Genomic DNA, 17415 nt, shown 5'->3' with positions numbered 1-17415 from the left:
ACTGGCAGGTACTAACTGGAAACAAACTCTTCTTGGGGGGCAAGGATGGGAGGCACCTTAGGCCCAGCTGCTCATCGTCGAACCTTACACTTTTCAAACTATGTTGGTGTCTGACTTCCCTTTCCCTGATAGAACAACTCTGGCCCTTGGAGGTGGCTTTATGACTGCAGGCTGTAGAACCCATCATTCTCCCTTGCTCTGGGTAGGAGGTAAGCCTATGGTAGCCGAAACACCCACATACTGGGACTTGGAATTCCAGTTTGTGTTCATTTAACTTTGTGGCATGAAGTCCATGGTGAATTGCTCTTTTTTCTTCTGGGATCTGTCCAACAGCTGTCATGCGTGCCCGACCCTCAGCAGTCTCACTCTTCAAGGTTGATCTGCTTTTGACTGATCCGTGACTCTGGGCAGTGGCTGATATGGGCTTTTTTTTTTGCAGAGCATCTCGACCATTGACTTTTTTCTTGGGGGAAATCCACTTTAAAAATAGCCTCATCCTTTTTCTGAAGAGGCTTTCTGGAGGGCTATGTTTCTTCTCTGGCATGAGCTGGAGACATCTGCTCCCAATAGAGTCTGTTATTCCCCTGACCTGGGCAGGGCGGCTCATACTTCCAGCTTGAGAGGTCCCTAATTCTTTAAACCTTTCTTCATGCTCTCCTGGTTTATGCCTCCTACAGTCCTCTCTTTTGTAAGTAGGGGCAATCATCTTGCTCTGGCTCTTGCATGAGTCTGGGAGTTTTGAAGTTTTGGGCTCCTGCTGCCCTAGGTGGCTCCTTTGGCCTTCCATAAGGCCACTTGGCTCCTGGGAAGCTAACCTGTCTCTGGTGGGGACTCTCTGGGGATGGCACTGAGGCACCTGAGAAGCCAAGTTGTCTGCAGCAAGGAACCTGTGTTTGGGAAAGTCCTGAAGCTGGTTGTCTGACTGTACCTTTACTTTGGAGTTAAACTCACTAGCAACCTCCATGTTAAGGCATGGCTCACCTGGATGTTGGAAAACAGACAGTCTAGGTAGTAGAAAACTTCTACTGGCCCCTGGCACCTCTAAATTCCTCATATGTACATTTGTGGTTTGGGATTTTGTCAACACTTTGGTTTCCAAGGTAACACTAGACTGTGGTTGAAGAGCAGGAGACTCCTTGGCCTCCACAGCCTCCCTGGCCTCTTCACCTCTCAAAGATTGGGATCCTAAGTTCACCTCCATCACTGTTACCCTATGGCAGGGGTCTCGTGAGGCCTGACCACCACTCTCCTCTCTTGGCTCATTCCTGACCATTGCTGAACTTGGACCTGGCTCTAGGCTGTCCCTCTTGAACCATTCCACACTCTCACTCTTCCAGGTTCTGCCCACAAGGCTGAGTGTGAGGGACTGAGAAGGTGGCCTGCCCTCCTGTCTAGTCAGAGAAGCCTTTCAGGGCCCATGGTAGTCAACAGATGGAACCGCTCCCAGGGTACTCTGGATTTCCTTACACACAGTTGAGGGGACAAGGAGAGGCCTCTTCAGGGTAGGAACTGACTCTTCTGTTATCACCTTCTCTCCTGAATGAGCCCAAGGAGGTTTCTCCAGGAACTCAGCAAACTTGACGGTTGAGTGGGACCCAGACACACAGGTGGCTGAAGGGGAAGTGGCAAACTGCAGAACGGTGGAGGGTTGGAACTTTTTCGACTTAAAGAGATTTATGGGCTTGAGGACCTTGAGGGGTAGGGTCCACCTGTGCTTTACCCAAAACCTTTTAATATGTGCTTCCAGCACCTCTCGAGTGTCTGGATCAAGGAAGGAAACGCTACAGGAGGTGTTCATGCAGGGTTCCGAACCCTTCAAGCAGTATCTTCCACAGGCTCCAGCAGGCACTGCTTTGCACGTCTCACCAGGAGGGTCTTGACATGAGAGCTGATGAACGTTGCCCTTGCCAGGAAGCCTCCCCAGGCAGCTGTAGGAGAGCAGATGGGGCCAGGATGGCCGGACAGGACAGGCAGGGGTGGGCACCTGCAGCCCAAGAACCCTCCTCTGCCCCCACACTGACTTCATAATGCTCCTGCTCTCCCTCACCCTAGGGCCTTAGCCATGCCCTCCCATGGCTCCCCCTCCCAGGGCTTGGGCCACATTAGAGGCTCTGGGGAGAAGGACGACCCAGGAGAGAAGGGGAAAGGTTCTTTACCTTTGCAGAAGTGAAACCAGGTCGTGAGTCCCCTCCAGTTCTTCCAGGCAATCCCTGCAAGCTGGAAATCAGGAGACTGGGTCATGGTGGTGAAGGCAGAGGCCTAAGAGTCTTTCAGGAGGCTGAGTGCAATGGCCCTTTAAGGGAAATCTTTGGAGGATTAGACTCTGGAGCCCAAGTATCAGTGTCCAAGGCCACATGTCCCTGACAGTGATGGTAAGTCTCACTTGAAAAGGGTTTGTCCTTTGCAAAGTGCTTCCACGTTCATTAGGCTCTGTTAATTAGGCTCAGGCTCTGTTTCCTGAGGAATAAGCTCTGCCACTGGCATCCTCAGAGACCGTGAAGCTGGGCCCTCAGGACTAGGAGAGATGGAAGCTAACTCTCGGGTCACGCAGGGCTGAATGGCAAAGGCTTACCTTTCAAAGATCCACTTTTCTTCCTACTCCTGCTCCTCCCCTTCAGCTTTACTTGATGCTGAGAGATAAGAAAAAGTGAGGGGCTAACACCCAACTCTCACTGTCCTCTATCTAGGCAAGCTGTGTTCATGAACAACATGACTTTCTACATTTAACTAAAACTCTGTGGGTTTTTTTCCCCTTTTACTTATTTTTAAAGTGGATAAAAATATTTTCAGTTTTTCTTCTTTGAAGAGTGCAAATAATTTTTTTTGGGGGGGGTATGCGGGCCTCTCACTGTTGTGGCCTCTCCCGTTGCGGAGCACAGGCTCCGGACGCACAGGCCCAGCGGCCATGGCTCACAGGCCCTGCCACTCTGTGGCACATGGGATCATCCCGGACCGGGGCACGAACCTGCGTCCCCTGCATTGGCAGGGGGACTCTCAACCACTGCACCACCAGGGAAGCCCAAGTAGGATTTTTTAAGTTTTAATCACCATAGATTTCTTCTGTCACTCTTCCTCTGATCAAGAAACACACACATTCTCAGACCTAGATGCCCACGTGAGCTTTGTCAGATAGGATTCTGCTTCCCAAGGCCAGACCTCCACTCCAGCCTCTTCTCTCAGGCTCTCAGGGGCTCAGCCCCAACACAGAGGAAGGTCTCACTTGAGACACCCGCTGTGGGAAGGTGGCTGGTGAACCAGGGCTCAGGGGTCAGCCTTCCTGCAGAGATTGAACTCTTAGTAATCCAGTCCTTAACCATTAGTCACTGCATTTGGGACTTGCCCTGGAGCCCTCTACCATACCTGAACTCCTGGTCTAAGATCTTAGGCTAGAAATCCTCATGCCCACTCTAACCCCTCTCTGGCCTGGCTTTTCCCTAGAAGGATGATGTTCTATATTTTTCTGAGAGTTCCCATCTCAGGAGTCTCTCTACGTGGTTTAGAAAAGTGGAAATAAGAATAAGAAAAAAAGAGAGAATCTCTGCTGGGATTAAGCCAAAGGTTTCTTACCTTCCTGATGTTTCTATGTTTCCTAGGTGGTGCTAAGAATAGATTACTCTGGAAGCAGTGGAGTAACATTAGGAAGAGCCCCAGTCCACACAGGAACCCAAGGATGATATCAATCACCCAGGAAGTTGGGCTGCATCTCAGCCAGATAGCAACAATGTCTTTCAAAGAAAAGAGATTCTCCATCTTCTGAACTGCATTGCTGCCCTCAGGCAACAGAGCACTGGGAGTTCACTTGATGGCAGAACCCCAGGCCTGCATCACAGAGCTGTGGCCTTGTCACAAAGGGCTCCTGAGTGTGGGGGAGGGGCAATAAGAGAAATAGGCTGAATCACTGCCCCTCCTTCCCTTCCCATCCACACCCATAGACACCTGCACCCTCCTGAGGCTTCCAGATCCCTCCTTCCAACTACTCTCATCCTGTCAGAGAGACCTTAGCCAATTTTCTCTTCATTCCATCTGGAGCCTGGTTCCTTCATCCATTAGAGACCTTTACTTGAGGCCCACCAACTTGATAACTCTTGAACATCTTAAGCTGACCCTGGAAGACTGGCTGTTTCACAGACATTTTTACTCAGGATTTCCTTTGTCCTCAGCTCCAACTTTCCCACATCATGTTTGTGTCTTGTGTAAACCCAGGGATAGAACTTGAATTTCTTTTACACTTATTTAGTTTTGTGAATTTTGAATAGTGTATGTTTTGCCTCATTTTCTATCAGAGGGAACTACACACAAAAATTAAAATAATTTATTTTTCAAAATTCATAAGTATGAAAGAATTATAAAGAGTTATGTAATAGGGAAGAACAAATCTGCCTCCACATGAGATCTTTTTTACTTTAATCTTTATGCTTTGTTGCCTGAGCTAACTCTGTCCATCCCTGTGATCCAGGCTGGCTCTGCACTTTTTGTAAAACAATGTTGCCTAGAGCCTGAAATATACAGGATAGACTATTTCTAAGGCTCTGACTTTTAAGAGCCCATTCATGGAGATAAAAAGTTGCAGAACAGAGAATAATAATTGTTTTCTTGGAGGTTTACAGGAACACATGACCTGACCAGGATCTGACCCATCTGGCCAGCCTCTAGAACAAAGGATCCAACACCAAGATATTTGCAACAATTAGTCATGCCCCTCCCTCACCTTGCCTTTAAAAAGGCTTTGCTGAAAGCCTTCAGGGAGTTTGGGGTTTTTCCTGGGCATGAGCCACATGTCTTCTTGCATGGCACTGTGTAAACCTTTCTCTGCTTCAAACTCTGATGTTTCAGTATTTAGCCTCACTGTGCATCAGGCACACAGACTTGCATCTGGTAACAGTTAAACCTTCAAATGATGTTTTTGTAAGTTTGTAGTGTTTATAATTCTGGAGTTAGTAAATCTTTAAACTGCACAAAAACTTTTGGGACACACTGCAAACACGCACACACACACGTACTCATGTTCCTTAACCAATCTAGTACTTTCAACTCCAATAATCCATAATTTTCTACTTAAAAAAAATCTTTCATATGTTGTCTCAACCCAACTTCTTAATTTGCACTGATAAGACAGTCCCCACTCTCCAGATAAATTTTGAAATATGTGGTCTTAATCCATTAGGGCTGCTATAACAATATACCATAGACTGGGTAGATTAAAAACAACAGACATTTATTATCACAGTTCTGGAGGCTGGGAAGATCAAGATCAAGTCACCAGTATGGCCACCTCATAGTGAGAGCTCTCTTCCTGGTTCACAGCTGGAGCCTTCTCTCTGTATCCTCATATGATGGGAGGAGGCTAGAGATATCTCTGGAGTCTCTTTCATAAGGCACTAATCCCATTCATGAAAGCTCATAAGCACTTTTGCACGGCCCCGCCTCCTATCTTTAAGAGGTAGGATTTCAACATGTAAATTTTGAGAGAACATTAACATTCAGACATGTGCACTCATTCTATACCCGGAAGCTAGGAATGGGTTAGGGTGAGCCAAGGTCCTGACCCTAAAGGGCTGTAGGGTGAAGAGTAGGACTAGGGGTCAAACCCTTGGGGCTGAGCCAGGTCTTGAGCAGCCTCTTCAGATATTCCTAGTGTGTTATGGATGTATTCTCTTTTCTGAGTGTGCCTTGCCTTTCCTGCCCCATCCTCCCAGGCCCCTGAAGCTTCAAGTCCAGCCTGAACCATATAGAAAGGGAGCTTTGAGTCTTACACAAAATTCCCTTATGACATCCCTTAGCAGTAACACAAGATTCACTGAAGGATTCACATGGTAAATATGTCTTAATGCCCCATGAGGGCTTTAAAATAATGTGTATTCTCTGCTTGTTGGTCATAATTTTATACAGTTTTAGTGGGAACGTGAGCATGTGAGTTTATTTGGCTATATTGCCATGAATGTGCACTTTCACAAACATATCCCCTACATCTAGTATTTTTCCTAGTCTTTTCCTCCCATATGATATTCTCACCTTAATTCAACCTTTTATCAAAATTTAGACTTAGGTCTGTCACCATGTGGACATGCTTTGTAACAAAATAGCTTCAACCGAGGAGGTCAGTGGAAGGCCTGGACCAGCTATCTTGGTTCCATGATAGTAAGCAAAGGATCGCAAACTACCAGGTTAAGCTTAAGCACAAAGCAAAGTTGATTTAAGCATAGGTACACTCTCAGAGAGGGAGAGAGAGAAGGAGAGAGAAAGAGCAGGCTGTTTCTGAGAACAGGCTATTTCAGCGAAGTGAAGCAAGCCCAAAGCAAAGTATATCGAAGCAAAGGTACACTCTCGGGATGGGGGGGGATGGGTGTACTGTTTCTGCAAATTGAAAGCAGCATTCCTATAAAGGCTTACGAGCACTTTTTTTTTTTAAAGAAGATGTTGGGGGTAGGAGTTTTTATTAATTACTTTATTTATTTTTGCTGTGTTGCGTCTTCATTTCTGTGCGAGGGCTTTCTCTAGTTGTGGCAAGCAGGGGCCACTCTTCATCGCGGTGCGCGGGCCTCTCACTATCGCGGCCTCTTGTTGCGGAGCACAGGCTCCAGATGCGCAGGCTCAGTAGTCGTGGCTCACGGGCCTAGTTACTCCGCAGCATGTGGGATCCTCCCAGACCAGGGCTCGAACCCGTGTCCCCTGCATTAGCAGGCAGATTCTCAACCACTGCGCCACCAGGGAAGCCCCTTACGAGCGCTTTTAAGGAGCATTTGGCAGAGAGGCGGGGGTGAGTGACAAGGATCATTATTTGATTGACAGTCCTGAGCTATGGAACAAGTTTTCTGCTGCGCATGCTCTCATCCTTGAATCCCCAAGAAATGCCTACTGGGTGGGGGGAGGGGCAAAACCACATGTAATTTATTGTAATTATGGTATAATGAGTTTGGATTTACTATAGGTTATACGCCTGTCTGGTCTGGGCATGCACAGCCTGGAGAAGTCCCCTTGTGTTACTGTGCCTCTCTTTATCAGGATAAGCTGCCCACCACCAGACCATAGTTTCTCCCGTTCTGGGTGGAGTCAAGGGAGAGTCCCCAGATGGCTGCGTGTGACTCAATTTCTTCTTCTTGTCTTTCTCACCACTGTCACCTCCTTGCTGCTAATGTCTGACTAACTACATAACAGGTCTTCTTTGCATTCATATTTGCTCTCTAAATTTTCTCTATTACTTTATTTTCAATATGTTTTGTTTGATGGGGTTTTTTTTTGGGAATTTAAAAATCTTATGATAACATTTACCTTGATTTATTTAATTATTGTTCTACTGTTATTGATTTCTGCCATCTTATTTTATGCTTTATTTTCTACATTTTCTTTATTGTTTCTTTTTTTCCCTTCTTTGGCATCTTCCATTTTACAGGTCAAGGGTACTTATGTTTGTTTGACATTTGGGAATTTTTAATATTGTAATGGTTTTATATCTTGAATTATGTTAATTTTCTCCTCAATTTCTTACCCGTGGATGAAAAATGTTCCCTGCCCTATCAGTAGACAAAGGATGTTGCAGTCATCAAGTCAGATGTCAAAGCAGGAACCCTCAACTGTGCACCTTGAGGGGATTCGGGATGGAGAAAAACAGGGTACTGATTCTAGAGTTAAGGTGCACATCAAAGGAATGATTTCACGGAGCCCAGATTCTTTCATCTTCTCATACATAGAAAAGTGCTAAAGTCCTTAACTTGAGATGTCTAGTTTTCTTTAATTAATAGTAACCTTTTGATGTTCTGACTACCTGGTTTTGGTTGACTCCTCCCTTAGGTCTTCTGAGCAGTTCCTCAGAGTGATCTGACAGGCTGTGTTCTGGGCTTAAGTCCTCAGAAAATCTGCCAAATAAAACATAATTCTCCTTTTGGGTTGTGCATAGTTTTCAGTCAGCAGTCTTGGCAACCAATGAAGGGGCCCAGAGCAGACTTTTCTTCTTTGCCTGAACTCTATGAGGATCCAGAGTCCTGGCACCAGCAGAGGCTTCTTGGGCCTGTCCGCTTTCTCAGAGAGTCCAGACGAATTTGGGTGAGTATCTCCTGGTTCTTGGATCTCCAGTTTTGGTTGATGATCCTAAGTTTTATGCAGTGGTGTTCAACTCTTCTCCTGAGTAGTGGGTTATCCTTGAAACTTGGTTTCAAGAAGAAGTACTTGGGTCATCCTCAGTGAAAGACACTGGGAAGATTTTTACTCAGTTTAAACACTGAGGGCTTATCCTCAGTAGAAAAACACTGGGAAGACTTCTGCTCAAGTGGGTTAGCCTCACTTAAAAGACACTGGGAAGATCTTGCTCAGTGTAGACACTGTGTGGTTTATCCTCAGCTGAAAGACTGGGGAGACTTTGCTCAGGTGAAAGACACTAAGTAAAAGTTGGACTGGGTAATTAGGTGGAAGACTAACCTGTCTTCCTTGAATTGGCTACTTTAATAGAGTTTGTCAAAATAAAAGTGATCTTCACAAATTGAACTCAGAATGGGGAACTTAGCTTTCGATACAAAAGAAAAAGGAACAACAGATTTCCAGCCTCCAACGGATATCCTGGCCAGGTTTATGTCCATACAAAATTTACATTTACAAGTGCTTACTTACATGGGACTTAAAGAAAATCTTGCCCTAAATATGACTAAGATAGGACTCTTTTATTGCATATGCAGTTAAGTTAGAAAAAGCTGGCTCGATAAAAACATCTTTTCAGAAATCTGACTTCAAAAAAACAAAAGGCTTTCTAGGGGAAACTTGCATTTCTCTTCCCGGGTCTTTCAAATGTAAGTGTTCTGATATTCTTCTGTGTGTGTGTGTGTGTGTGTGTTTTGAGAAATTGGTCACTACCATCCAAAAGTACTTATATGGTGTACATTTGGCAGCCAGTCAAATAGACTGGGATTCTGAGCAGTCTTTTGTCTGACTGTACAACTCTCAGGGGCTTTTTGCCATCTTAACCTTCATTGTGTCAGCCTGTACAACAAAGACCATTACTTTCTTAAACTACTTTTGGGAGTAAACTTTCTGGATCTTATTTAGACAGCATCCTTTACACTCTTTTGTGGGGAAGCCACTTGCGTCTTACTGGTTTGAGTCACTATTAAGGTATACCTCATTTATGGCCAGATGATGGATCCTTCAAATTGGAGAAACTTCTAAATTGGTAAATTTTTAGAGAGCTCTCATTATAAACAGCTGTTTCATTGGCTCCTATGGGGGGGCGGAAATGCTGGAAATTAGTCATATAATGGTTAACCTAAAAACTCCTTTAGTTTCAAACAAACCCAAAAAATTGGTTTGGGAAACCTTATTTGTGGTCTCTGCTTCCCCTAAATGGGTCTTACAGATGCTAATAAAAACATTAGAATAATTATTGTTAATTAGGTTAAGTAACAGGGAAAAAAACTGAAGGAAAAGCCTAAAAACTTTTTCCCAACAAGGTGGAAATTTTAAAGGGACTTCTCCTAAATGAATAAGAAATCTTTAGATGGTTATTTTAAAGTGGGATAAATAAAACAGACATTAATGAGATAAATCAAAGATTGGATACAATACTGCCTAAGATTGGATGGGCCAAAGGGATCTCCTACTTGTCATCAACATTAAAGGGCCAGACCCAAACAAGTCTGCCCTATTTCCCCAGTTTAAAGTACGTATATTTTATTTCATGTAAATTTTATACACGTAAAATTACACCGAGATACCTGACCAACAATTACTTGGGGCAAAAGTTTGACCAATTAATCAAGTTAAAAGATTGACAAAAGTGCCTGAGTCCCTTGGTTCAACCACTCTCTGGGGACCCCAGAGTCTTTATAAAAATTGTTATGTTTAAATGGGCATTGTGCAAGATAATTACCTCTCTTTTGCCTAATTATATTGTGTGGGATAGACATGTTTCACTGGGGAATTCTTCCCCTGCCTGATATTATAAAACGGCATATGAAGGAAATATTAATTAAACATACTAAAGGAAACCAGTGGGATTACCTGAGCCTATACAATATAAAGTAAGAACTGACAGCTAATATTTAAGGGATAATAAAAATAAATAATGGAGACTTTACTCTGGGTCTAACCTGTGCACTCAGAAAGAGGGTCTTTGTTGAATGCCTTATGCAAGTTTAGAAGGTATGATCAATTAAACCATAAAGTTCTAGACTATAGAATTCTGAAATTTCAGTCTAGTTGGAAATCTTCTCACTGATACAGAAAAGCAAGTTAAAGAAAACGTAGTTGGGCAAATCAATCTTTTAATATTATTTAGGTGACAGGCCAGTTCTTTGGGGAATTAAAAGCAACTGTCTTTGTCTTGCAAATCGGTACAAATCAGAAATGTAAATACAGACCACAATGACCTGAGCCTAATTAGCTAAATTAGGTAGAACTTGAAACCAATGTTAAAAAAGGGGAAAAAGTGGCCTTTTAAAACTCAAACTGCTGATTAGTCAGTCAAGAAGACGGAGGAGTAGGAAGATGTGGAGTTCATATCTCCCCACAAATGCATCAAGAATACATCTACAAATGGAACAATTCTCCCAGAGCACCTGATAAACACTAGCAGAGGACCTCAGGCACCTAAAAGGACAAGAAAGATCCCCACATAAGCAGGTAGGACGAAAGAAAGAAGAAGGGAAAAGGAAGAGCAGATGAAGTGGGACGTGACCTGTGTCCCTGGGCGGGGGAGCGGAGCTGAAGGTGAGAAGAGGTTCCCCCATCTGGGGAAGCAGCGGGGAGAGAAGCTGGGGCAGAAGGAGAAATTTGGTGGCTCAGAGAACAGTGCAGCAACCAGTCTGTGGCAGGCAGGAGAGAGTGAGGCCTACACAAGTGGTCTGGCCACAGCTCTGCATGCCCCAGCCACTGAGGACCACTGGTGCACACGGGGGCTGAGTGTTGGAATGTGGGGTTTGAAGAGCAGACCCAGGAAGGGGAATGATGTTGGCCGTGAGGGGACAGCTCAAGGGGATAGGAGTGAGGAGCTCCACAACAAGGAATGCTCCTGGAGGAAGCCCAGACCAGCAGAGAAGCAAAGTGCCACTGCTGCATGATGCACAAAGGGCGGGGCCCCCATTGCAGCCTCTCTCCTCACGCACTGGCCCCTGCCTCCACAGGCACTAGGAAGGGCTCCTGCCAGAGTGGCTCACGGGCCCCCAGCCATCATCACCTCAGCACTCTCCTGCTTGGGTGGCCCATTTGCCCAGCTTGCCACCTTGACTCCCTCCTGCCTGACAGGCTCGTACATCCCATAGCCACCGAGCACCCTCTCACCTGGGCAGCCTGCCTGCCCTGATTGCCGCTTCTACATCCTCCTGCCTGACAAGCTCATGTGCTCCAGCAGCCTTGGGAGCAGACGCCAGTGGGTGGCCCACATGCAGAGATGGGGCTGAAACCACAGCTGAGTTCCAGGGGACATGCAACTAAGGAAGAAGAGCTGAAATCTCTCCTCATGGCTGTGCAAATCATGGCATTACACTTCCTCTGATGGCTTCCTAAATTCAGCACCTGGGAACATCCCAATGGACAAGTGCTCCTGCAGCTGAGACAGGTCTGGCTTTAGCAGCTGTAGGTTTTGTGGGCACATATACGCCGGGGTTTGGCCAGGCCAGAGTCTGAGCTGCCTCCGTATCTCACATAGTGGGTCCAGGTAAATAATTACTGCAGTCCTGGGACCTGACCTCAGTGGATCTGGGCCAGTGGCCTGGTGAAAATGATGCCTGAGTCACCAGGGCCAGTTGCCGCCATAACCATGGTTAAGGTGGGACTGAGAGCAGTACCAACAGCACTGTACTTTGTAAGCTACACAATGGGCGGAAAGGAGACAAAACAGAGCACACCCACAGGTGGACACCTCCAGAGGAGGAATACTCAACGGCTTCTATCCCAGTGGGGGTGCGCCAGTCCTCCCGACCTCACACCGCAGATCAGAAACACAGCTAAGAAACAGACCTGAGGGCCTCTGCTCCAACGACTAGGGATCAGAACCCAACCCTGACAAGGCAGTGACAGCCACAGAGGAAAGGGAACTTTCTGCTGAATAAAAATCAAAATTAAGAAAATCAACAGGAAAGATCAAACTTGGAAAATGTTTGCAATATCAATATCTGGCAAAGAACTTAGATACAGATGAAAGAATTTTTACACTTCAAAAATAAAAAGACAATCCAATGGGAGAAAATGGCAAAAATATATTTATGGATATGTTATATATATAAATGTAAAGTATATGTATCCATGAATATATGCCTATTGGCTATTTGCATGTCGTCCTTTTATTTTTAAGTGCCTAATTACATTATATATATATATATATATATATATATATATATATATATATATATATATACACACTATTACATATAAAATAGATAACTAATAAGAACCTACTGTATAGCACAGGGAACTGTATTCAGTACTCTGTAATGACCTATATGGGAATAGAAACTAAAAAAGAGTGGATATATGTATATGTATAACAGACTCACTTTGCTGTACAGCAGAAACTAACACAACATTGTAAATCAACTATACTCCAAAAAAATTAATTAAAATATTTACATATATTGTATACAACATATATATTAAGTATATATAATTTATATATATTTAGAGATTGCTCCATCAAAGACGTACAAATTATAATTATGATGAGATACCACTACATAACACTATAATGTCTAAAATTTAAAAAACTGTTAATATCAAGTTTTGGTGTGGACCTAGAGAATCATGAATACATTGTTAATGGGCTTGTAGCATGAAAGCTTTAAAGTTAAATATACATTTACATATGACCAAGCAATTACCTAATAGTTCATACTTATCCAAGAGATATGAAGTCTTAGGTCACACAAATTTGTTCACAAAAATGTGTAACACCATTATTCATAATAGGTAAAGCTGGATATGACCAAAATATCCAAGATTTTTTTTTAAACATCTTTATTGGAGTATAATTGCTTTACAGTGGTGTGTTAGTTTCTGCTTTATAACAAAGTGAATCAGTTATACATATACATATGTGCCCATATCTCATCCCTCTTGCGTCTCCCTCCCTCCCACCCTCCCTATCCCACCCCTCTAGGTGGTCACAAAGCACCGAGCTGATTTTCCTGTGCTATGCGGCTGCTTCCCACTAGCTATCTATTTAACGTTTGGTAGTGTATATATGTCCATGTCACTCTCTCACTTTGTCACAGCTTACCCTTCCCTCTCCCCATATCCTCAAGTCCATTCTCTAGTAGGTCTGTGTCTTTATTCCCGTGTTACCCCTAGGTTGTTCATGACCTTTTTTTCCCTTAGATTCCATATATATGTGTTAGCATACGGTATTTGTTTTTCTCTTTCTGACTTACTTCACTCTGTATGACAGACTCTAGGTCCATCCACCTCATTACAAATACATCAATTTTGTTTCTTTTTATGGCCGAGTAATATTCCATTGTATATATGTGCCACATCTTCTTTATCCATTCATCCGATGATGGACACTTAGGTTGCTTCCATGTCCTGGCTATTGTAAATAGAGCTGCAGTGAACATTTTGGTACATGACTCTTTTTGAATTATGGTTTTCTCAGGGTATAGGCCCAGTACTGGGATTGCGGGGTCGTATGGTAGTTCTATTTTTAGTTTTTCAAGGAACCTCCATACAGTTCTCCATGGTGGCTGTATCAATTTACATCCCCTCCAACAGTGCAATAGGGTTCCCTTTTCTCCACACCCTCTCCAGCATTTATATGATACTGGCACAAAAACAGAAATATAGATCAATGGAACAGGATAGAAAGCCCAGAGATAACCCCACACACATATGGTCACCTTATCTTTGATAAAGGAGGCAAGAATATACAGTGGAGAAAAGACAGCCTCTTCAATAAGTGGTGCTGGGAAAACTGGACAGGTACATGTAAAAGTATGCAATTAGAACACTCCCTGACACCATACACAAAAATAAACTCAAAATGGATTAAAGTCCTACATGTAAAGCCAGACACTATCAAACTCCTAGAGGAAAACATATGCAGAACACTCTATGACATAAATCACAGCAAGATCCTTTTGGGCCCACCTCCTAGAGAAATAAAAACAAAAATAAACAAATGGGACCTAATGAAACTTAAAAGCTTTTGCACAGCAAAGGAAACCATAAACAAGACGAAAAGACAATCCTCAGAATGGGAGAAAATATTTGCAAATGAAGCAACTGACAAAGGATTTATCTCCTAAATTTAGAAGCAGCTCATGCAGCTCCATATCAAAGAAACAAACAACCCAATCTAAAAATGGGCAAAAGACCTAAATAGACATTTCCCCAGAGAAGATATACAGATTGCCAGCAAACACATGAAAGGATGCTCAACATCACTAATCATTAGAGAAATGCAAATCAAAACTACGTTGAGGTATCACCTCACACCGGTCAGAATGGCCATCATCAGAAAATCTCCAACAAGATTTATATGGGTGAACCAGTTGTGGTATATCCATACAATGTCATATCATACAGCAGTAGAAGGATAGAATTATGAGGAATGCAACAAGGATGAATCTCAGAAACACTATGCTGAGAAAAAAGCTAGACACACAAGAGTATGTACTTTATGTTTCTGTTTATATGACTTTCTAGAAAAGGAAAAATGAATCTATGGCGACAGAAAACATATCAGCAGTTGCCTGTATCAAATATGGAGTAGAGAGTGACTGCAAAGAGGAAAGGGAAAACTGCAAAGGGGGGTAATAGGAAAATTGTCTACCTTGATGGAAACAGAGTTACAAAATATTTACATTTGTCAAAATTCATTAAAGTGGACATTCAAGTTAGTATATTTTTTATATTATACCACAATATATTTCTTTTAATAAAATAATTATGAAGAGTAGGTAAGTGGGCAAAGGACCTGAACGCCAGCTTTAGCTATGTTAGAGCTGTAAAATCAAAAAAAGATCAAGTTGCCCCTAATTTAAAAACCAAGAAAATGCATAGAAGTTGAGGAATAGAGATTTTAACTTATTTTAAGAGTGACTTTTCTAACAATTAGAGCTTCCTAAAAATGAAATAAACTTATTTTGAGTTGGCAATTTCTTTCTCAGTGAGGACATTCAAGTACAAGAGGACGATCATTTTTCAGGTATGTTGTAGAAGTGCCTTAGAGATTGAAATTTGCATTAACCAATATTTAAGATGATTCAATAACATCAGAAAATATGCTATATTTATATATGCTCTTTTATGGTAGAGTTCTGTCTATAATGTTTTCTAAAATATCCTTTGAATTAATATTTCAATAGTAGTCTCCAGTGCTGCAAATGTAGGCCAGAAAGTTAGATCTGTGCACAGTCTATTTTTTAAGAAGCTTGTAATCTGGAAGAGAAGATAGACAAAAATGTTGTAGCAAAATGCAGTAAGTTTCATAATAGAGATATCCTCATGCTCTTATATGACATGGAAGCAGTGTCACATTCTTAATATGTCATCTTTTTCTGAAATACTTCAGTATTAATTTCTAACAATGATAATAATTAATTAAGGCATGAATTATTTACGGAGAGATACTAGTTATTCCTAAAATATCTGGAGACTGTTTTAACATGAAGGTATTTCTTAGAATTCCTCCAGTAAAGTTCCAAAACGTGTCTTTCAAAGCCTAAATGTGTTTGTACAATCCTGAAAACCTCAAGGAAAAATGTGAATGTTGCTGATTATCCACCATTTAAAGTTTTCTAGGCTTTGGCATTTTTCTGTAAGTATAAATAATTGACTATGAACTATGCAGAGAGTTGTTTTACCTGAATTTCTTTGAGATCCATCAGATGTGGCCATTAAAATGAGCCAATCTCCTCCATTACAACTACTCACTGTGCAGGCTTCTAGTCAAGCATTGGTGGAGATAGCGCAGCTCAATTTAAATGTAAAATTCAAGGTAATGTAACTAAACAAGTTAGTCCTATCCTTTTCCCCTTACTTTCCCTTAGAGAGTTTTTGAAGTTAGGGATTTGTAAAATGAAAATATTAAACCAAATTTAATAGCAAAATGTCATTGATATCATTAGTGAAACCAAGCCCAGTTTCCATTTACCCCAAAGTATAAATTGCCATCTGAGAAGCAGTTCAAATTTAAGTCATGTCAGATTGGTGGTCTTTCTGAGTTTCAGTTTGGAACTCTTATTTGAAGTCATTGTTTCATTCAAGAGCATCTCAATATCAATAGCAGGTTTTCTACTTCAGCAAAAGCCTTGATGTACATCAGTGTCATTGGGTCCAGAGGGTAGCCTCTTTGTACGTTTTTTTCTCCCAGTCTCACTGCAATGTTAAAGTCACTGATATCACAGAGCACATTTCTAATCCTAACTATATGCCCTAATTTTGGCAGAAATCCACTCCTCCACTTTTATGCAATGTATTAACAACCAGAAATTTAATTGTATTTGTTGAGACTGTAATATCAACGTGAAGCATTCCTTTTTTGAAGCTCAAATTCTTAACACTTGCTTTCCCCTTTGCAAGAAATACTTACTCCTTTACTCCCTTGTCCCCTTAGGCTACCTACGTCATACTTCAGTTAAGAAGACATTTCACAAGGGATGCCTTTCCTCATCCTTCCAGGTGAGAAAGGCTCCCTGTCCCATGGCCCATAGTACCCTGTCTATATTTACTACAATTAGTAATTATTCTTTAGACTGCAGGCTCTAAGAAATATGGACAATGCTTGCTTTTCCACACCTTGTATTACCAGCACCTAATGCAGTGCCTGGGACATAGTAGAAGTTCTATAAATATGTAATGATTGCTGAATGAATGAATGAATGAATGTGTTAGTAACAAGATAAATGCATAAATCGTATTTGTAAAGCACAATACAAAGTAATTTCATTAATATTCACCCACTTATTTGTACCTTTATACCCTTCTCTTCATTTATATATCTTAGAATTACTTTTAATTTTATCAGCAGGGATACAGGATTTAATGATGAAATGTTGATGAAATGTATTAGAAATATTTGTGAGTGAGTAAGCACTATGCCATGGTGAGAGAGAGAAAAAAAATAAAAGCTATTGCTATATTCTTGACTCAAGTCATACTCAATATTATTTGTTACATAGTATATTACACACACAAATGCATTCTCACTGGCATGGTATCACCTACATTATTATAATTTCCATTTCCTTCTCAATCCCTTTAAAGCCCATATCTGACCCTTACACTTATTACATTGCATTGTTTTTTGTTTTTTTGTTTTTTTTTTTTTTTTTTGCATTACACGGGCCTCTCACTGTTGTGGCCTCTCCCGTTGCGGAGCACAGGCTCTGGACGCGCAGGCCCAGCGGCCATGGCTCACGGGCACAGCCGCTCCGCGGCATGTGGGATCCCCCCGGTCAGGGGCACGAACCCACGTCCCCTGCATCAGCAGGCGGACTC

The sequence above is a fragment of the Mesoplodon mirus genome (genome assembly GCF_964341445.2).
Source record: "Mesoplodon mirus genome assembly, chromosome: 1".
NCBI lineage: Eukaryota > Metazoa > Chordata > Mammalia > Artiodactyla > Ziphiidae > Mesoplodon > Mesoplodon mirus.
This window is presented reverse-complemented; position numbering follows the sequence as displayed.